A 23,533-nucleotide genomic window follows, 5' to 3' on the forward strand; every position below is an offset into this window, starting at 1 on the left:
AGACGAAACAACATTGTTACAAAATAATAAATGGTGGACTCTTTTATAAAATACAAAAGCTTGGGGCAATTTAAAAAAAAATGTAATAGTAATATTTTGGCCCAAAACTAGTTCTTGAGCTGGTTTTGGGTTTTGAAAATTTGCCAAAATATGAATAAAATTTATGAACAAATATGTATTTGCCAAAAAAAAAACTCAAATATATTTTGACAAAATTTATGGCCAAACAGGTCCTTAGTATTAGAAGGTCGATGTGGAGCTCTATTGGTGATTAAGTTTCGGCAAATTTAACGTAGAAATGATACCATGTAGCCACTTTATAGAGATGTTATTTAGGAATTAGCCACTACGTCTTAAATTTTAATTTTTCACTTCAAATTTTTAGGATAAAAATATCCTGAATTGTCTGAAGTTAATATTTTTAGTTTAAAATTTTAAGACAAAATAAGTACATACTAATCTCTAAATAACCTTACGAGAATGGCTATTTGTGCGCTTGCCCGTATCAATAACCATTAATGAGGACAAATTTGAACCATTTGCGAAGTTCAGGGCCAATTTTGCCCTTTAAATAAATCCTCTCTCTTTGACTTGGCGATGAACCCTAAAGAGTTGAAAGGTCAAATTGAAGTGTCCAGAACAGTTGAAGATTTGACATTATCGGTATTCCTACGTCTTGGTACGCTTCAAAATGTACACCCCCCTCCCCCGCTCTAAATAATTACTTAAAATGTAAATCTCTCCTTTTAATTGGTGTTTATTGCAATTATAGGTTCCTTATGGTTTGCAAAATTAATACTATTAAAACTACTAATCTGATGTTCCAATCCAGCAAAAACAGCTTCCTAAGCTTAATTTTGTAAAAAGACCAAATCTTGGAAATTATTCTGGTTTTTATTCTTTGGAATTTATTTCTGTTCTTTGCATTTTTCCTTTTGAACCCAAAAATGTATTTATGAATTATTGATAGAAGGTTATTCTTGTTGTGAGAATGCAATTAATGGATATTAAGCTATGTTATATATCCAGTAGAGGTGTTAGAATAGCCACTCGGTTAGCTTGATATGGGCATCTCAAGGCAAATTAGAATATCCGTATAACATTGATATTAAGAGGAGATAGTTGACTGATTTCAGCGCGAATGCACCTTTATTTCTTCTGTTGGTTTGACAATGTGAATAGCCGTTCTGTCCAAATAGTTTGGAGATTCTTACTTTGTATTATTACTTATAACAGGTTCTTGGTGATTAGTCTTATATGATGCCTCCTAATGGAAGAAAGAATCGTCGAAGTTTAGGTCCTGACATCATCAGCAACCTTCCTGATCATGTAATCGATGCGTTTGCCTTGTAAAGATGCTGTGAGGACAAGTATCTTATCGAAAAAATGGAGGAATCACTGGTGTAGACTTACAAAGTTGAAGCTTGATGAATCTCTTTGGAAAACAAAAAAGGATAAACTATACCCTATAGTTAAATTTACAAAGATTATTTACCAAATTTTGACCCTTCATGAAGGACCCATTACTAAGTTCAAGCTTGACGTTGTTGATTCGAAAGGATGTCCTATGATTGACAACTTCATAAATTTCCTCTCGAGGAATGACATTCAACATCTTGTTCTTCAATTTCCATGGCATGAGATATACAAAATGCCTTCTTCACTTTTCGAATGTTCGCAGCTGAGACATTTGACTCTTCATGATTGCTTAATACATCCTCCATCGGCCTTTAAAGGATTTGATAAGTTAATTAGCCTGGAACTATGTAGAGTCACAATTTCTTCTGAATTGCTCGAAAGTTTAATATCTCATTGCCCGTTGCTTGAGCAGTTGGTGCTGGAAATCTCAGAAGTTGTAAACAGAATATAAATTAATGCCCCCATGCTGAGATCCTTTGATTTCACAGGCAGTATAAGTTCTCTCTGTCTAAAGAATGTTCCTCTTCTGACAAAAGCATCTCTGAACTTATGTCAAGGTTCTTCTATGGAAGCAGAGAACTTTTATCTTGCAAAATTTTTCGAGTCTTGTTTTGCTCTCGAGCACCTCTGATTTAGTGGCAAGGTAGATGTTGCTTTATGATTTCATTGTTATGCATGTATTAACACATGAAACTTCTTTTGCGTTGAGTTTGAATTTTGGTATTCTCTTTCTTAGTTTGATGATGCAGAAGCAGATGAAGCACCAACAAGGCTTCCCTTTGATCATAATCGGGCCAAGCATTTGTACGTGCCTCATATGATTCTGAGGGAATCATATGAGTTGTCATATTATATTTGCTTGATAAGAAGCTTCCCATACTTGGAATCATTCGAAACTGAGGTTCGTAGTACTTTGACTCTTTTCTCTCTTTCTTATTTTTTAGAGGCTTTTTCTTCATACTTCTTTAGATCCTCAATAATCTGGGAGTTGACTTCTTTTTATGTTTCTTAGGTTCTTAATCGACATGATAATGTTGTTGTAGAATCGCTTGAACTCGAACATTTCTCGGATGTGACATTTAATCTCCTCAAGGAAGTTAAGCTAAAAATCTTTTCAGGAATAACACATGAAATGCAGCTTATCAAGCATTTCTTAGCCAAGTCCCCAGTGTTGGTAAGAGTGCTAATCGATCCATCGGATCTATGTAACATAAATCTCATATCTCTTGACAGAAGATCAGAAATATTCGCTGAGTTCTCAAACTTTTTCCGTGCATCACCTAAAGCAGAAGTAGTCTACATGTATTTAGATAACGAAACAAGTAGATTTAATCAGATCGTGAACTTCGACTGAAATGTTTTGGAAGTTACAATTGAACAGATTGCAACAAACGCCGATGTAGTAGTATAACACTGTGTTTTGCCTTGTCGTAATAGGATGAAGAGACGAGTGAATATCTGTTTGGCAACATGAGCATTTTTGGATGGATGTTTGGAGTGGTTTGTTCTGTATAACATTGCCATCATATGTTAAGGATTTATACATTTAGTTGCCTGCTCATGAATGATATATGGAATGTGACATACACATGAATTGATACAGTGGAGGTATTTTTCAATATATTTTTTGAATTATGATGTGGTTCAGGCTAGCTTGCGCGCACATGTTTGTATATAGCAAGCTTGAAGCACTTTGCGGCTATTGCCCGTAAGGTAGAAGCATGGAGATTTGATATTGGTATGAATTTTATAGTTTCACTAGCTAGCACATATGCTTCATTTTTGTTTTGTTGAAAAAATTACTCAATAGTAATTAGTGCATGTCTTGCGTCAATATATGGATATCCTAAAGGCAAATTACATAAGTTGTCACCTGACCTATGGCCCAAATTCCCCCTTACACACTTTCCATGGACGATAATAATATTGCACACGCAACCTTTCTAAAGTGTATCTAGTACACACCTCCTTTGACCAGGTCTAAGCGTGTGTAACACAAAACGGTAGAAGCGCGCGGACAGTAGAAGTAGACAATTTCTGACTTAAATCAACGGCCAGAAACAAATCCCAACGGCCATTTTTAAATAAATAAAAGGGCCCTCAACCCATTTCTTCTCAAATTGGACCTGTATTCACCTTCTTCCTCCTCCTTGAAAGCTCGAAGTTGCAGAAAATTTCTTCTTCTTGACATCTTCTTATGCGTTTTTTTGTTGCCAATATTACAATCTTCTTCTACTTCTTCCTTCTCTTTTTCGACATTAGGGTTTAATTTCTAGGGTTCAATTTTAGGGTTAGGGAAAATGCATAATCTGAGAAAATTTTGTTATTGTGGTGAAGAAGCTGTGGTGATACAGTCATGGAGTATTGATAATCCTGGTCGTCGATTTTACGGATGTCCATTTTATGAGGTAAATATCAATTGTACTTTTATAATCGATTTTATATTCCTTAATAATTTTTTCTCTTCGATTTTCAGAGGGGCAGTCGCTCGGTATGTAATTTCTTTGTGTGGTTTGATCCCCCACCTCCAGAACACTTGAAAATTGTGATTTTGGGGCTGCTTAAGAAGAAGAGGGCGTTTGATGCATTATTGAAGGAAAATAGGAATCAAAGAAATTGGAGGAGATTGTGTGTGCTGATTTTAATTGTAATTGTATTGAAGTTGACTGTGTTTGGTTGTTCTAAAGATTGCTATATAATGTAAGAAAATGAATGAAGCTTTTTGGTGGATTTTGTATCCCTTTGATAGAAATGAATGAAATTTTTTGCAACTGTTAATGTTGTTTGGTTTGTGGTTGTTGCTATGTGAGCTGAAAATGCAGATAATACACTGCTTACACAGTTAAGTAGTGGCTGAAATTGCTGCCTAAAATACAGCTCAAATGCTGAAATACCAAAGTAGTAACACTAAAGAGATGAATCTGCCCAGAAATTTTCAATTTAAAACACATATCATCATAGAGTAAAGGTGTTCATTATAGTCATCTAATAGAAGCCCGCCTTAACAAAAATATAGGTTGACATCTTAACAACATACCAAAATAACAACAACCCGCCTTAACAAAATAACAACATTCATTACACCACTTAACATCAGTTCCAAAATAACCTAACAACAGTTCCAAAATAACTCAACAGTCACAATAACAACATTCAATACACAACTACATATAGTTGTTCTTGGATGGTTGGGATGACGAACTTGCTTGACTTAGATTGGAATGGGATGTAGCAGTTCTGGAATGGGATGCAGCAGTTCTTTCAAGTTATCTTCTAGTAATGGCTGGTCTACCATTCCATTTTACTCCACTTGTTGGCTTGTAGGCACATTCATGAATATCTGCTGAGTACCTCTTTTCACCACCATGAGAAACCACTCTTGGTTTACCTCCACCAGACTGCCAAAACAAAAAATATTTAGTAAAGTAATTAAACCAAACAAGACATAAAATTAAGTTTGAAGTACTTACAGAAAAACTTGTGAACCCACTGCTTGATTGAAACAGTCCAAACCCAGAACTTCTAGTTCCTCTTCCACTACTTTTACCAGTTCCTCTTCCTCTTTCAGGGGCAGAAGTAGTTGTAAGTTGAAGGTGTATTACTTCCTCTATCCTCTACCAGTTCCTCTTCTTATTCCTGGGGCAGAAGTAGTTGAAGCTGAAGGTGTATTACTTCTTCTACCTCTACCAGTTCCTCCTCATCTGCCAACAGCAGTAGGGGCAGAAGTAATTGAAGTTAAAGCTCTAGGAGAAGTTGAGCCTGTTCCTCTTCCTCTGCCTCTTCCTCTTCCTCCACATCTTTCTCTATAAGAAGCATTTGCAGGAGTAGAATCTGCAGGCCTTGGTTTCTTGGGGCAACTCCTTTTGTTGTGTCCATAGCCACCACAGTTTGAACATGTCATCTCCATACCCCTTCTTGAAAGCTTTCCAGACTTAGGATGTTCAGTTTCTTCTCTTTTTCTTTGGTCTGCCAGACATCTTTTTAATTAGCGATGGTTCATTTTGGGTGCATGCATTTTACCCTCACCCTACCAGGTTCATCAATATACTTTTCAATTTGAACTTCTTTCTGAATTGCATACTTAGTAACAGCCAAGCTAAAATCATCGACACTCTAAAAAATCAGCCCCAACTCCCAGGTTATTTTCTTGACAGTTGGATCAAATATCAGGACTTTTTTCCTCTTCTTGGCAGCCATTCTCTCCTTATGTTCTTCATAAAATTCATCTTCAGCATCTGAAGGAAAGCTTTCAGTATCAGAAGACCCAAAATAAGGCTCATCTGTCACTACTAAGCATGTGTACCTATTTTGCTTGCTACCGGTTCTTAATTTATCAAAACCAATATCAACTCCTGCATCACCCAGGTTAATATCACCCCTATCTTTTGGACTTTCACTCCTTTTCCTCCTATATTTCCTTAGTTCATCCCTACACTCTGCAAATTCTTCATGAACATCTGATCCATAATCATTATCATCAAGAACATGCAAGTCTACTCCATTACTCTCATCACTATCAGGATTATCAAAGTCTGAATCATTCTCATTGTCATCCTTACCCTCATCATCATCTGATTCACTATTTACTTCACTCTCTTGTTCTCTTGAAGGTGCATGAGCAGGAGCAGGTGCAGGTGCAGGTTCAGGTTCACTATCTTCTTCTTCTAAGATTACTGTGCTCTTAAAAGCTCCACTATTACTCCCACCAACACCTTTACTAGCCTCATTTATGTCAATAACATTTAAAAGGACATCATGAGTCACATAAATATCTAAGGTATCCCCATCTTCCAATTCATTACAAATGTCTAATATATCCTTGTCTCTGAGAATACTTACCAATTTATCTGTCCTATCAATTGGATAAATATACAGCTCAGCCACATTCTTAAATTCATATAACTTAGTGTAGTTCATCAGTTCAATAAAAGACAGTAAATCCACATCTACATCTAAAGTCAATGTTTGACTACCCCCACATAACGAGCAAAGTTGCCAGGAACTAAGACCCATCATGGTACCACTTGAGTGTAATCAATTTAAGAGACATTTTCTACAAGCAAACAAGAGGACAAATAAATCGACTGCCACATGCAACAACTGAAAATAAAGAAATACAGATGAAATATAAAAGTGGAGACAAAGACAAGAGCGTATCACATTGTTCAAAGCAATACGTTACACACGGTTTGCAAACACAAAGTAAATCTTTATATAAAAAACTCCATGTAAAGGCAACAACACGACAACTTCACAGTAATATCGACAATGACAAAAGATTTCCCTTTTAAAAAGTCCGAAAACCCTAAAGCAAATAGAAGAAATTTCGATAAAAAATCCTACGTTCAACCCACCCACTACTAAAATAAACGGGTAATGCAAGGAGAAGAAAATTATTAACCTAAAATCGCATAAATCCTCCTCCCATACAAGATGAAAGCCTCGCTTGAGATAGTCGTCAGAATCGCCTTCACCAGTGCTCCTTAGAGATGTATGGAGAAATGAGAGTTAATTTGAGGTAAATTAGTTTTAACCCTTTTTAACAGATGGGTCGGGTATGGCCGGGTTGGTTAATATAATATAAGGGGTTAAAAATAAGTTGGTCAAGTTTATAAATTAAAGTCAAACGCGTGAAATACACGGATGAACTTTTTAAGGGACCTGGTCAAAAAAGGTGTGTACTAGATACACTTTGGAAAGGTTGCGTGTGTAATATTATTATTGTCCGTAGAAAGTGTGTAAGGGGGATTTGGGCCATAGGTTAGGTGGCAACTTATGTATTTTGCCTATCCTATACCTTTGAAAAAACTCCATCCAGAATTTTCACGATCAATTCAATTTCCAATTAGGAAGATGTTTCAGCGATTGCTTATGGGTTGGAAAATAGTAAGGTGAATTTCATATGGCCTATAAGGTTCCAAAAAAGGAGAAGAAGATGTTGAACTAGAAGAGGCATTGCCTAAAGGGGTTTTTAATAGGGTAGGGAATAGGGGAAAAGTTTTTGGATTGGCACCACAAGCTAAAATATTGGAACATTCGAGCGTTGGCGGTTTTATGAGTCATTGTGGATCGAGTTCTGTAACAGAGAGCATGAAATATATGGCGTTCCGATTATCGTCATGCCTATGCATGTTGATCAACCAATTAATTCTAGACTTGTTGAAGAGGTGGGCATTCCTGTGGAAGTTGTGAGGGAAAGCAATGGGAAACTTCATAGGCAGGGGCTGAGCCAATGAAGAAGTTACAGGTTCGTTTGAACCCAGTAACTACGGCTTAGGTTACTTAGGTCCTGTATATGTATTAAAAATCCAGTTAAATAAGTGCGAAAATAGATTCTGAAATCAGTAAATTAGATGCAATATGATAGAACTTTAAATTTGAACCCATAAAATTCAAATCCCGAACCCGCCTCTGTTCATAAAAAGGAAATTGCAACCATAATAAATCAAATGGTGTTGGATAAAAATGGTGAACTTGTAAGTCAAAAGGCAAGGGATATGAAGGAAATGCTTTGTTCCAAAGGGGATGAAGAAATTGATTATGTTGCCAAGGAGTTGGAAAAGCTTTGTGCCAAGAAAGGTTATATATAATTTTATTCGGAGATAGAACCTATGATTTGAATTTGATGAGTTCGATCTTTATGTTTTTTAGCACTGAACTAATAACACTTTTAGAAATATGAGTTTGCATCTATTGTTTGTTCGAAATTCTAGTGGATTTTCAATATATGGCTTCTAGTATATTTTTTTAGGTTTTTACAAAAGATATTACTATTTTAGTACTTTTTGTTTTGATGGTTAATGTAGAAGGTTTGTTTAGTTGCTCTATTAGCTTGGGTTAACCATACTAGCTAGTCTTGAAGTTTATTTTGTTCATTGTTATTAAAGTATAAATTAGTCTTCTATATTTCCTATTATTTTCCAATAAGCATTTTCTTAAAATGATCTATGTGCAATGGTGTCAAATTATGAAAACAACTTTGTTATCTCTTCATTATTTTAACCTTTCCAACTCTTGTTTTTTTTTTATTTAAAAAAAATCATGATATAAAGATTGCTATCTTTTTAATAAGGGAATAATCTAAAGCTGCCAAGATATAAAAAGCCTGAATAATTGAATAACATGCGTATCTAATCAGAATAAATTTAGTTGCATTAAATTCGGTAAAAAGATTGATCTGTCAATATATTGACGCAAGACATGCACTAATTAACCCTTGTCTGCGGAACATTTTTTTTCAAAAAGGTACTTTCTCAATAACTAATTTTTTAAATTATTGTTGTTGTTGTTGTTGGTGGTGGTGGTGTTGGCTTTCGTTATTTTAGAATAATGAAATCCGAGCCAGATGGCGTGTATTTCAACTAATTTTATAAGGATATATGCTATCGTCTATCAATACAGTTATCGAGTAACTCTATCTATCCACTAAGGTTTGGACTTATATACGAAGAAAGTATGTAGTATTTTCATTTATGTTAGAACTTGAGACTTCATTTGACCACTAGACTAAGTTCTTGAATGCATTATTCCATCTAGAGCTATAAAAAATATTCCAATCACAAGAGGGTTGCTCTGATGGTAAGCAACCTCCACTTCCAACCAAGAGGTTGTGAGTTCGAGTCACCCCAAAAGCAAGGTGGGGAGTTCTTGGAGGGAAGGATGCTGAGGGTCTATTGAAAACAGCCTCTCTACCTCATGATAGGGGTAAGGTTTGCGTACACACTACCCTCCCCAGACCCCACCACCTTCACCACTAATTCTATCTTGATAAAAAGTGTATTTGACATGGCATATATACTTTAATATTATTTCAGCAAAAGTATGTCCTAAATCTTCTTTTCTTTTAATATCCTCTTATTACTAGTGGTATCAAACTTTTCTAGTTGGATGTCACTTTCCGGTCTAATCTTTACTTATTTTACCATTTACTCATTCATGTTTTAATCTCATCCATGAAGTATTTCATAGGATCATTAATTAATTGTCATTATTGTTCCTTTTGTGTAACAATCAAATAAACCAAGTTCAATGCATGATTGATCTCACTATCATCTGATAGTGCAATATAATTTTCAAGCAAATTGCTCCGATCCCAATACGTGATGTATGTATGAGGTAAAATTGATGAACGACAAGTGGATACTCGTCGAGTTGGCACGTGGAAGTGAAAACAAGTAAGATATGAGTCAACAAATAATTGGTACTGGTTACAAACATGTGACAGTGATGAGTAAGTTTCGAAGGCGCTGGAACCGGGGATGAAGATCTGAAAGGAAGATATCAGTTAAAAAGGACAGCATTCAATGAACAGTCGTTACAAAGAATCTTTGCATTTATACTCAACCGTTATACAACCATCAAGAGAGGTTTTATTCATATTAAAGAAGAGATTGATTTGAGAATCTCGTCTCCCTAAATTGAATTATAAATTGAAGAATTTGTATTCATTGTTGCACACGAAAACATTCTGTATGCAAAAAGGCTTAAGTTACTCTGATTTTATTAAACAACATTCTTTCTTTTTGCTCAAGACTAGGAGTGGCAAATGGGCGGGTCGGGTATGGTTCGTGTCGAAGACGAGTAATGAAAAAATGATAAATTATCCGACCCGACCCATATTTAATACGGATAAAAAATGAGTTAACTGGCGGATAATATGGGTAACCATATTATCCATGATTTCTTGCATACAATCACTTTTGGGAGAATTCTTAATCTCCCTAACTTGAGAAACTTCCAATTTGAGGCTTTACAAGTATAAAAGTTAGACCCATTGGTTATCTATTGGTTATCCATTTTCTAAATGGATAATATGCTTCTTATCCATATTTGACCCATTTTTAAAAAGTTCATTATCCAACCCATTTTTTATGGATAATATGGGTGGTTAACTATTTTTTTTTAACTATTTTGCCACCCCTACTCAAGACATTGCTCTTATTCTTGCTTCTGAAGAAGCTCATTTCACAATCAGGCTTGTATTTTCTAATTTCTTTAATTAATTTATTTTCATTCTTCGTTATTTTATTCTTGGATCAAATCAATTTACGTGTCTGTAAACCACTATAGAAATTCAACTGTACCGTTTATAGGCCGGGTAAACAATGTATAAGTAATTAAGCGCATGTTACAAGTTCAAATTCTGTTGCAAACAAGACCTATTACTTCAATAAAGAAGGATAGTTACTAACCATACTAACTCCCGAAAATTTCTCCATTACACTAATAAAAAACCTAGTGTAACCAATGAGGTCTAATAAAAATTGTGTGTATGCAGATTTCTCGATTATTAAAAAAGAATCTAGTAAATTCTTGAGACATAGGGGGTCAATTAAAGGCGGCCGCTAGATATTTTATTCTTCCAAAAAGGAAAAGAAAAAAGATGACAAGATGACTAGATATTCGACTTGGGTGCCAAGAAAATATAAGGTTATTTCAAGATCACAGGTCCCACTATTTTCAACTATAAACTCAGTACCTTCCTTTCTATATTTCAAGAATTACTTGCATTTGTCTCTGCTTCTTTTCTTAATCGAAACCTAATTCTAAGCATTTCTTGGCTACAAAAATGAATCTGAAACAAAGTGTAGCTATTTTTTCTGTAATCCCAATTTTTGCCTATGTTCTACACACCCTTTTCAATGTTTTATGTGATACTGAAAACTCCAAACCTAAAGAAGAAATGGATTTAAAAGAGAAGGAGAGTGATGCAGCTTCTACTAGTAATGTAGCAGCTCAGAAGCATTTCAGGCAACTTCAACATTTTCGAGGAGCTTAATCAGGGGCGGCCCGACGAATTTTGTGTCCTAAAGCCAAATTTTATGAGGGGTCTTAATTTTTTTTTAAATTATTATTTTTTAAATTTGAAGTCCATTGTTTTTTAATTTTTTTTAGATGCAAAGTTATTAATAAATTTTCTATAATCAATTTTTTTCTAATAATTCTTTCTCAATTGACAATATAGTTAATTTATTTAACCTCTCTTCATACATTATTGAGCTTAGTTAAGATGTTATCAATTTTAATTTCGAAAAAAAACCTCTCTTCTGCTGAAGTAACGGTAACATGAGTTAGTAACATTATTCTATAAGCAATATAGACATTTGAAAAAGAATCAAAGTTTTTTATTTGATTGAGTATATCAATTAAACTGTTATCTTCTAATTGTACTATTTTTCTTACCACTTTTAATTCAGAAAAAAATTTAAATCATCAATATCGGATTGATTATTATGCTTTAAGGAACACTCGAGATTAAGGCAGTATTTTTCTAAAGTTCCATCATCTAGTGATCTCAGTTTTTTACGCTAAATAGAAAACAAAAAATATTTTCATATGCTTGATTTGTTCAAATCTATTTTGAAGTGAAAAAATAGTCTTGTCTACTAATCCTTTTACCCCTTAAACTTTTAAGACAAGTTTTAAATTTTTTTTTTCTTAAACTTCGTGACGAGTCAAACAAACTCATCTAAATTGAAACATATAGAGTATATAATACAATGAGTGTAATAAAAAATGGGGGCCCTACAAATGTAAGGCCTAAAGCAGTTGCTTTACCTGCTTTAGGGTAGGGCCACCCCTGAGCTTAATGTAGAGCTGCTACACAATTGCTTCAGCGGGAGTCGTTGTCAGTATTGGAAACGTCCTTAGTTCCTTGATTCTTTGTGATGCGAAAATCTATTATTAGCAAAATAATTATTTGGTACTTATTGGAGCATAGGTGTAGAAGCAACGACGGATTTAGAACATTGTATATGGGTTCTCGAGAATCCAACAACTTTTGCGTACACCCTATATTTCTATTAGAAATTCACTAAATAGTTATAAATCTCTAACCGTAAACTCAGCTATTATTGTATATGTTAATTTGAGATTATGACATAAACTTCAAATTTTGAATCTGTTTATATTTATTTTTTTGTTAAGTTACAGGATCCTCTCAAGAAAAAAAAAAGATAAATGCTTTTTATGTATATGTATGATCTTTTCTTTCATTAATTAGTGAATCTATCATGAAATTAAGTAGATTAAAGTTTTTACTGCCTCCGGTTCAAAATAAGTGGCGTTTGTTAAAATTATTTGATTAAATTACTCTTTAGATCTCAAATTACTCTTTATTGATCTTTCCAACTTTTTAGATCATTTATTAGAGCAAAGTTAGCTTTAAAACAAAAAAGTAATCATTTTTTTTTATCTCAACACTTATTCTGGACCAAATTTATTTGACTAAAATGACACTTGTTTTGGACTCTTTAATTTGTCTTTTGAGTAACTAAGCCATTCTTTTTGCTCTCTCCCAATGATATTACCTTTCATTTATTTTTTCACTATAGAGATGTCTTCAGAATGGTTGCTCATTGAAAATGACAAAAATTTAAAAGAGTTAGATCAGTGAGAAAAAATGGGAGAAACACTAAAAGTAAGTTAGTGAGTTCAGTAAATCATTTATCTCGAAATAAATTTCTTTTTGAAGATTATATTGGTAAATAGAAAACTATATTGACAGTGTATACAATTATTTTACTATATATCGGTGAAATTTAATTAAATATAGCAAGTAGTCATTCTGTTTACCCGATTATCAAATCAAACTTATTATAAGAAGTTAAAATATACATAAAACTTTATTAAACACGATGATATAAAAATCTGGTTATTGTAGTACACAAGGGCGGAGCTGGAAGCTCGACTATGGGTTCAGTCGAACCAATAACTTTTGTTCAACAATGTTTTTATGCTAAAAATTCTAAATATATATGGTCAAATATTAAGTTTAGAACAGTTATTAGGACTTGAAGTCGTCATCCAAAAGTTCAAAATTCATAAAATTGAAGTTCTAGACTCTACCTCTATCGGTATATATAAAACTTAAACTAATAGAATTTGCTCCTTAATTGAGCGAACGTAACTCTATGGTGATGCAAGTTGAAGAGGGATTAATAAGGTAATAGAATAAATAGAATTATCTTATCCATTTGTTTATGCCATCACTTTCCATCCACTAAATCGTAAAGATAACAAGACAAAAAAAACATTGTCCCAGTCAAACAAACCATTGCTAGAGCCCTGTATAAGGGTTTACAGACATCCTAGGAACTGTATTTGTCCTAGGATGTAAGGGTAAACCCTTGTGTAAGACAAGACAATGTTAACAAAACAATAGGGAGCCGCATCTCCCAAACAATGCTGTAACTATTTTGGTATTTATATATAATTATCTAGTTCACCAAAAAAAAAACAAGAAATTGTTTAATGTTATAAATTATAATATGAACAAACTTAAGAAATTCGCAGCTCAAAATTAATGCCATTTCCAGAAATTTTAAAACTTGAAACTCACAAAAGGGATGAGGAAAAAGGATTGTAAGTATTTGTTTCGCAATGAATGCCTTTGATTTATTGCTTCATTCCCATGCTTCTCATGTTATATATACGAAAAAGGACCAAATATATTTATGTGCTATCGAAAATAATTTAAAAATACTCTTCGTTTGAATATTCGTTCAATTAGATTTCACAGTTAGACAATTGCATAAATATACCCCTAATTTAAATGGAAAGACACGTGACATCACATGAATGTAAAACTCACCCCCAATTTTAATATTTTCTTTTTGAATAAAAGAACAACTCCAAAAAAATTTCTGCAACAATAGCTAATTAACAACTGAGGCAACTCTGATTTGAGCTAATAAAACTGCGTGGTTAGTAATACGGGTATTATGTCCGCGCCAGAAATTATTTATTTTTGGTAGCCAAAAAAGTGTATAAGTTTTGTATATAACATACAGAATGTGTATATATATATACACACACAAACAATATACAAAAAATATATATTTTCGGCTATTATTTTGAGAGAGGCTATACAGTGTCATTTTTCTAATTATTTTCGTTTAGTATTAGATTTTTCTTTACTCCCTCTAGTTATGCTAATAACAAAAACAATCAGAAAATAATATAAAAACTTGAGAGAGAATTTAGAAAAGACAGAAAAAAAAAATCTCTCTTTTCAATTTATGCCACGTAAGCAAAAGACTGTAATCTGTTTCGAGTCGTACTTCTCAGTCAAACGAAATCTTAAATCAACGGCTATAAACGCTCTCAATTCCTCATCATCACCGTCCATTTTCCATTTCAAATTTTAAATTCCTAAACCCTAAGGTTATTCCCGTCATTTCACAATCTCTAACGCGCGCACCTGGAAAAAGCTCAACCGTTTGAAACAACACACAAAGCTGTAAGTCTTCTTTCTTCAACAAACTTCAACTTCCAAACTGTTACTTACACCCCCCCCCCCCCCCCCAAATTCAACAGAGAAAAAAGCTCAAACTCAGAAAAATTTTCAGTTCGCAAAGGTGTCTACGAAGATGTAAAAGGTGGCCTTATTTTTAGGCTTTTTATTTGTGAGCCTGTTGGTATATTTGGAGCCTTTTATTTAAGGCTTTGTTGGCCAAATAAATGTTCTTGTATTTTGAGAGGATGTGACCAATTGTTGGCCAAACATTTCTTTTTTCTCTTCCTATATAATGGGGACTCTCTACTTATTTGGATATACACCAACAAGACTTCTTCATTTCTTGTTTCTTCCTTTCTTCTTTTATTAAGAGTATTTTGTATGAGAGTTACTGTTGGGAAGCACTTCTGTGAACCCTTTCTTTGAAGTGATCTTGTGAGGTTATTCTTTTAGGTTATTTGGGATTAATTAAAGTGTTTACTCTAATTTTGTAGTATCTTTTGTACTCTTATTGTTATAATAAATTGCTCCTCTCCGCTTGTGGATGTAGGTCACTTTTACCGAACCACGTTAAATTTGTGTCTTCTTTATCTATTTTAATTGTCATTGTTATCAACTTTCATTTTCTTTGTTATTGCCATTATACCGTTGTTTGACTATATTCCGCAATACTCAGGTTCCCGATCCTAACACAAGATTTTTGAAGCTTACAAGAAAAGTAAAAGAACACCGAATTTCTATGGCTTTCATAGTTTTCTTGATCCGGGTTGTCTAATTAATCCAACGGGTCAATTTCGCGATAATGTTCGGTATTTTCTTCAACAATGTGCTGAGCTAGAGGAGTATACAGTAGAAGGAATGCAAATTTGGAGTACATTTTTAGTGCATAAAAACAGAGGCGTTGTGATTCCTCTTTATACCATTGAAGAAAACGTGAAGAATAATGATAATAGAAGTTTTTGTGATCACTGTAGATGTGCTGGTAAGTCTTGAAAATTTTAATACTACTTTTGTTTTTTATTTCGAAATTTGGGTTTTTGGGGTTTTTATTTTTATTTTAAAGCATTTCTTCATTTTTTTTTGGGGGGGGGGGGGGAATTTAATATTTATGTGCTGGTAAGTTTCGAATTTTTGAACACCCTTTTGTTTTTTCTTACTGATTTTTGAAATTTGGGTTTTGGGAATTGTTTTTATTTTTTCAAGCATTTCTTCATTTTTTCGGGAGATTTTGAATTTTGGGGTTTATGGGTTAAAGGATTTTAATCACTTTATATGTGCTGGTAATTCTTGATTTTGAACACCCTTTTCGTTATTCTATTGATTTTTGAATTTAAGTTTTCGGGGAATTTTGGTATGTTCAGTTTGAATTTGAACACCCCTTTGGTCGTTCTATTTATTTGTGAATTGTGTTTTGGACATTTCCTGTTTTTTACTTTGGGTTTTTTATTTTATTTTATTTTTGTGATTTGAATTTTGGGGTTTAAGTATTTTTGAGGATTTTGTGATTTTTCAGGTTGGACTCATCATTTTGTTTCAAAGAGGAAGTACCATATGATTATACCAGCTGATTGTGAATGGAACCAGCATCTTAATGATGGTGTTTTTGATGATCAAACTCACATTTTGCATGGTTTGATTCATTGTAATGGATTTGGACATTTGATTTGTATTAATGGAAAGGAAGGTGGATCCAAATTTCTCTGTGGCCGCGAAGTTATGGACCTTTGGGATCGTATTTGCACTAATTTTAGAGCTCGGTAATAAACATTTCTCTAAAGTATTTGATGTATCAGATTCAGGTTTTGAATGTATTAGTTGAATTCTTGAAATATTTTCATCTGTTTTTTGAAGGAAAATCACTGTTGAAGATAGCATTCGATGGATTTGCGTTTGTTGTATGGGGTTGCCTATGGGCATACGTGGTTTGGCCGATGGGATTACAAATTTAGCCATGGAAGTTTTGGGATAATGGAGCACAACTATGAAAGAGCTATTGAAATGCTCAGCTCAATTGAACTTGATCAGGTGATTGATGATTTCAGATACAGCAACAGATCCAAGTAATGAAACAGATGGTTGTTTGTTATAGAGGTTTGAGCGACGCTCCTTTGATCACGATTCGCGACCTCTTCAGATTCATGCTTGCTGTGAAGTCTTGCAATATAATTAAGGAGAAGCCAAATGTTGCTCCTGTTGTACGAGCATGTTCTTCGTCGAGATACTTGATAAGAAATGCTGCACCAAACAAGTCTGATGGGAAGGAAAAATCAGCAAGGATTAGAAATTTTTCTAACATTGCAGCTGTTGTGGAAGCCAAATGTATATAGTGTGAATGAGTCACAACTACTATACCAAAAATTATGACAACCACTAAATAATAAACAAGACAATAAGACAACAATAAAAGAATATCAGAATTTACGAGGTTCGGCCAATTTTGCCTACTTCCTCGGACACAATCAATATTTTATTCCACTCCAAAATTACAAGTGAAATAATACTAAAGAGAGAAGATACAAATGCCTTAAGAAGATAAAATGGCAAATGAGAGGTGTGTTTAAATCCTAAACATTAGGCCTCCTTTTATAGGGTGAAATTCCCATTCAAAATTGTCATCCACCGATGTGGGACTTTTGACAATTTCAACAAATCTCCACCTTGGCAAAATTCCACATCTTCAATTTTCTCTCAATAACAAATTTTGGTTGTGTCTTCATCTTCAATTTTTAGTGTTCAACAATGTTGATCAAATCTAAACAATGTTGAAACTTGACCGCAGTCACCACTTTTGTCAGCATATCAGCAGGGTTCTCCATAGTATGAATTTTCTTCACCGTGACTCCACCTTCTTCTATGATTTCTCGTACGAAATGATACCGAACATCAATGTGCTTCGTCCTTGCATGATAAACTTGGTTCTTCGCTAATTGAATAGCACTTTGACTATCACAAAAAATTGTAATATTTTTTTGTTCAATACCAAGCTCCTTTAGCAACCCCTGAAGCCAAATTGCCTCCTTCACAGCCTCTGTAATAGCCATGTACTCTGCCTCTGTTGTAGACAAAGCAACTGTTGACTGCAAAGTAGACTTCCAACTAACTGGTGCCTTTGCAAAAGTAAATACATAACAAGTAGTTGACCTTCATTTGTCCAGATCACCCGCAAAATCTGAGTCACAATATCCAACTACAGACCGATTGCCTTCCTGCTCAAAAACCAACCCAACATCTACAGTACTATGAATATACCATAGAATCCATTTCACAGCTTGCCAATGCTCCTTTCCTGGATTATGCATATATCTGCTAATAACTCCAATGGCTTGTGAAATGTCAGGTCTCGTACAAACCATTGTATACACCCATAGCATTTGCGTATGGTACCCTTGACATATACTCCTGTTCAGTTTCATCCTTTGGCGACATAGTAGTACTTAGCTTAAAATAGGGAGCAAGTGGTGTGCTAATTGGCTTAGTCTTCTTATCTATGCCAAAACGCTGTAGTACTCTCTTCAAATATTCTTTCTGAGATAAACAAAGTTTCTTTGAACGTCTATCTCTTATTATCTCCATGCCAAGAATTTTCTTTGCCTCACCCAGATCCTTCATCTCAAACTCCTCCTTCAGTTGAATCTTCAACTTATCAATTTCTTCCGAATTCTTGGAAGTTATCAACATATCATCAACATATAGGAGAAGATATACAAAGGAACCATCATTAAGTTTGCGCAAATATACACAATAATCGTATTTGTTTCTCTTGTACCCTTGCCGCAACATAAACTTGTCAAATCGCTTGTACCATTGTCTAGAAGATTGTTTCAATCCGTACAACGATTTTTCAAGTTTGCATACCATATTTTCTTTTCCAGCAACTTTGAATCCTTCTGGCTGATTCATGTAGATTTTCTCCTCCAAGTTTCTATGTAAAAACGCAGTTTTTACATCCATCTGAACTAGTTCCAAATCCAACTGTGCTACCAAAGCCAACATAATTCTAATGGAGGAATGTTTTACAACTGGAAAAAATACTTCATTGAAATCAATTCCCTCCTTCTGAGCATATCCTTTGGCCACCAATCTTGCTTTGTAGCGAACATTTTCTTGGTTAGGAAATCCTTCTTTCTTTGCAAATACCCATTTGCATCCAATTGTTTTCTTTCCTTTCGGGAGATTGGCCAATTTCCATGTATGATTTTGATGAAGGGACTGCATTTCTTCATTCATGGCAATCCCCCACTTATCTTCTTCTAAACTTTGGATTGCGTCTTTATAAGTGGTAGGAACACCATCAGTTACAATTGAGGTTGGGCAAGCAACCGTCTCTATGAGACGAACAGGTTTCGTTATTGTCCTTTTTGGCCTGCTGGTTGCTATTGATTCAAGTTGTTGTCGAGGTACTTGAGTTGGAATCTCCCTCTCTACTGGCTCTTCTTCCAGAGGGTAATCTTCATGAGTTTCCTCCTCTGCTTCTTGTGTAGGAAAAATAAATTTTCCCTCAAACTCCACCTGCTTTGATGCACCACCAGTTTGTTTGACATCTTCAACTGTCACCTTATCTGTTATGGAAGATTCATCAAAGATAACATCTCTGCTGAATATAATATTCCTTGTCTCTGGACACCATAAACGGTATCCTTTGACTCCAGAAGTAATTCCCATAAATATAGCCTTCTTTGCTCTCGGATCCAATTTTGACTTTTTCACATGATAGTATGCAATTGAGCCAAATACGTGCAAAGAGTCATAATCTACAACAGATTTTCCATACTATTTTTCAAATGGTGTCTTGCCATCAATAACAGCAGATGGTAGACGATTAATGAGGTGGCATGCATATGTAATTGCCTCAGCCCAAAATTCTTTGCCCAAGCCAGCATTGGACAACATACACCGTACCTTCTCCAGTAAAGTCCGGTTCATACGTTCTGCCACTCCATTTTATTGTGGTGTATGTCTGACAATGAAGTGTCGGACGATGCCATCATTTTCACAGACCTTATTGAAATGATCATTTTTGTATTCACCTCCATTGTCTGTGCGAATACACTTGATCCTCCTGCCTGTTTGACTCTTCACCATCGTCTTCCATTTGAGAAAAATTCCCAACACTTCATCTTTCCTCTTCATTGTATACACCCATACTCTTCGGGAAAAATCATCAACAAAGGTTACAAAATAGTGCTTCCCACCTAATGAAGGTGTTTTGGAAGATCCCCAAACATCAGAGTGTACATAATCTAAAATGCCTTTAGTATTATGGATCGCTGTACCAAATTTAACCCTTGTCTGTTTCTCTTTGACACAATGCTCGCAAAACTCCAAGTTGCAAGTCTTTACGCCTTTTAACAATCCTTGATCAGATAGAGCTTTCAAGGATTTCCCTCCAGCATGTCCCAAGCGCATGTGCCATAGCCTGGTTGCTTCTGCCTCTTTGACACCACTGGATGTCACTGTCGTTGTCCCAATAACTGTACTACCACGATAGCGGTACATGTTATTGTTCTTCCGATTGGCCTTCATTACCACTAGTGCACCGGAGCATATTCTCATCACTCCATTTTCTGCAATGATTTTGAATCCTTTTGATTTTAGAGCTCCCACAGAGATGAGATTCTTCTTCAAACCCGGTACATATCGAACATCTGTTAATATTCTGATCATTCCATCATGGCTTCTTAATCTTATTGAACCAATGCCATATGAGGTAAGAGGGTTGTTATCCGCTGTGTGGATGACTCCATATTTTCCTTCTTGAAAATTCACGAACCAGTCCTTGTTGGGACACATATGATAGCTACAATCCGAGTCCATCAACCATATGTCTGATGATGTTGATAACTCTGTTGTAACTAATGAGAAGTCTGAATCATCACAATCAGCTACATTTGAATCCATAATGGCCTTTCTATTGTTATGTCTGGCCTTATTCTTCAACTTCGGATAGTCTTTCTTCCGGTGCCCCTTTTCTCGACAAAAGGCACATTCATCTTTGTTGGGTCTAGATCTCGACTTGGATCTTCCCTTCTTAGTCCTCGTTTGATTTTGAGGACGACCCCTCACAATTAGTGTTTCTCCTTCTCCACCCTTCTGTTTTTCTCCCTTTCTTTGTTCATAGATGTACAAAACCGAACAGACTTCTCTGAAAGAAATTTCGTCATTTCCATGGAGTAGAGTAGTTTCAAAGTGCTCGTACTCATTAGGAAGTGACCCCAACAACATCAAGGCCAAGTCACCATCATCAAAAGTTGCATCCATATTTTGCAAATCTGTGACCAACTTATTGAAAGTGGTGATATGTTCATTTATTGTGGTACCAGGAACATAGGTGAAGCGAAACAGTCTCTTCTTCATGTACAATTTATTTTGACTGTTTTTCTTCAAACATTTATCCTCCAGTATTTTCCATAATTTACTTGCAGAAGTTTCCTTTGTGTATAGATATTTTTACTCTCTAGCAAGGTAGGATCAAATGGTACCGCAAGCAACACGATTGATAATTTTCCAATCTTCTTCTCCAATAACATCTGGCTTCTTTTCTTCAATGGCAAGATCTAGCCCTTGTTGAAAAAGAACATCTAGAACCTCGCCTTGCCACATCCCAAAATGTCCTGACCCGTCAAAAATTTCTACCGCAAATTTCGCATTTGACACAATTCTTGTCATAAGCGAAGATGCCAACGATGACGTATTATTGACACTTGATGTAGATTCTTCTTGTTTATTGTCTTCCATTTTGACACAAATATTATTTAGTAGCTGACGACACAAATCAAGATTATTTCCTTTCTGGTGTGGAAGATCAGACTAAGCTGCAACCACAGAGCATACTCAGACAGAACCTTGACTCAGTTACCAAGATAGATCTTTTCTGATGTGGAAGATCAGACTATGCTGCAACCACAAAGCATACTTAGACAGTACCTTGACTCTGATACCAATTGTTGCGGAAGTCAAATGTATATAGTGTGAATGAGTCACAACTACTATACCAAAAATTATGACAACCACTAAATAATAAACAAGACAATAAGACAACAATAAAAGAACACCAGAATTTACGAGGTTCGGCCAATTTTGCCTACTTCCTCGGACACAATTAATATTTTATTCCACTCCAAAATTACAAGTGAAATAATACTAAAGAGAGAAGAAATAATACTAAAGAGAGAAGATATAAATGTCTTAAGAAGATAAAAGGGCAAATGAGAGGTGTATTTAAATCCTAAACATTAGGCCTCCTTTTATAGGGTGAAATTCCCATTCAAAATTGTCATCCACCGATGTGGGACTTTTGACAATTTCAACAGCAGCATCTCTTGACAGTAGATGGCCAGTGAGAAGATTTGAGTTCACTGCAGATGTGATTGTTGATGCATTGAAAGAAAGAAAGCAACAAACAGATTTGGGAGTTGTGGTATGAGTAGGCAGGAGGCGCGTGATGCTGCTCGTCTCCACATTGGTGATACGGGGTTGATTGATTATGTTCTGAAATCGATGAATAATGTGATTGTTGGAGGCTATGTAGTTCGTCGTGCTGTGAATCGAGCTACGAGGGTGTTGGAGTACACGATTCAGGAGCTTCGGAATTGTGATCAATCTGAACAAGAAAAGCTCCCTGAGCCAATTCAGAACTATGCTGTTAATCCTGGAACTGATGTTTACAGTGATGTTTTATGCTTGTATAATAATCTGCTATTGAGCTTTGCAGAATCTGATGTGCTAAAGCTAGCTGTTAGGACAGTAAGCATTTTGTGAAGGAATGGCCATTTAGGAATGATCCAAATCACATATTGTTGAGGTTCATTTGTTGCATTTTGCCGAGTTCTAGTGGTTTGGAAGCTGTACTTAGAAAGGGATATCCCCCGGGAGAGATGGTTGAAGTTCCTCTACATTCGACAATTGGTGATTTAAAAACAGCTATTGAGTCTGCAATGAGGGACACATATTGTATTATGGACAATTTTATGGTAACAGATGTTGTAGGGATAGAAAGAATGGGAGATTGTGAAGTGCTCTTTGGCATTATCGAGTCAGGCTCAGAACTTTGGGTGAGGGGTTTCGGGTTGGATTTGGAAAGTGAGTTGAAAAATGAAGGAGGGGCTGATGATTGGACAGTGAACTGTAGGTGTGGGGCTCGGGACGATGATGGTGAAAGGATGGTTTCGTGTGATATATGTGAGATATGGCAGCACACTCGCTGCTGTGGGATCGAAGATTCTGAGGTTGTGCCACCTTTGTTTGTGTGTGAGGCTTGTTGCACTTCACTTGCACCACCAAGAGCACAGAACAACTTTGAGTTTGGTCACTATGAGACATCACTAGTGCCTCGTGATTCTGAATTTGGCATGGACCTGATATACTGAAGTTAGGGGCAGAGAGTGGCAATTCACTTAGGACAAGAATTTGTATAGTCAGTCATATACTTGTGCAGCTTTTCTGTGTTCTTTTCTGTCGTTACACGTGTTACTCGATTCTTTCAAGGACAAACTCAATAATCAATGATGATTCATATATCCTGCGCGTCCCCTCCTTGTTTACACATTTCTTTCTGCACGTAAAGTCCCGTTTATTTGTTTGGTAGAAAGGAATAAGAATGAAAAACAGCAGGCTATGAAGCAGACTAAATATCGAAAAGCTGAAAAGCTGAAAAACTGAAAGACTGAAAGAATAAGAGCTGTCTAGGCAAATGTGACTAAAGTGATTAATAAGAACTAGAACTTCTGCTAGTCATAAATTTTACATCAAAAATATTCCCTCCAAAAGGTTCTTGTGGTTCTGAACTATACAATGAACTCTACAATCTCCTCTTTCTCATCTCTAGTCCTACTTCTTTACAAAATATCATAGGCAAAAGAATTTGCACCACGGTCCTAC

At 35.2% G+C, this 23,533-nt stretch overlaps 2 pseudogenes; both read left to right on the top strand.

Annotated features, from left to right (window-relative positions):
• Positions 1 to 1,236: 1,236 nt before the first annotated feature.
• On the top strand, positions 1,237 to 4,165 carry LOC107775994 (F-box/FBD/LRR-repeat protein At1g13570-like; annotated as a pseudogene).
• Positions 4,166 to 7,868: 3,703 nt separating this feature from the next.
• Positions 7,869 to 23,532, top strand: LOC107775983 (PHD finger protein MALE MEIOCYTE DEATH 1-like; annotated as a pseudogene).
• Position 23,533: the final 1 nt, after the last annotated feature.

Source organism: Nicotiana tabacum, chromosome 11 (assembly GCF_000715075.1).
Source record: "Nicotiana tabacum cultivar K326 chromosome 11, ASM71507v2, whole genome shotgun sequence".
NCBI lineage: Eukaryota > Viridiplantae > Streptophyta > Magnoliopsida > Solanales > Solanaceae > Nicotiana > Nicotiana tabacum.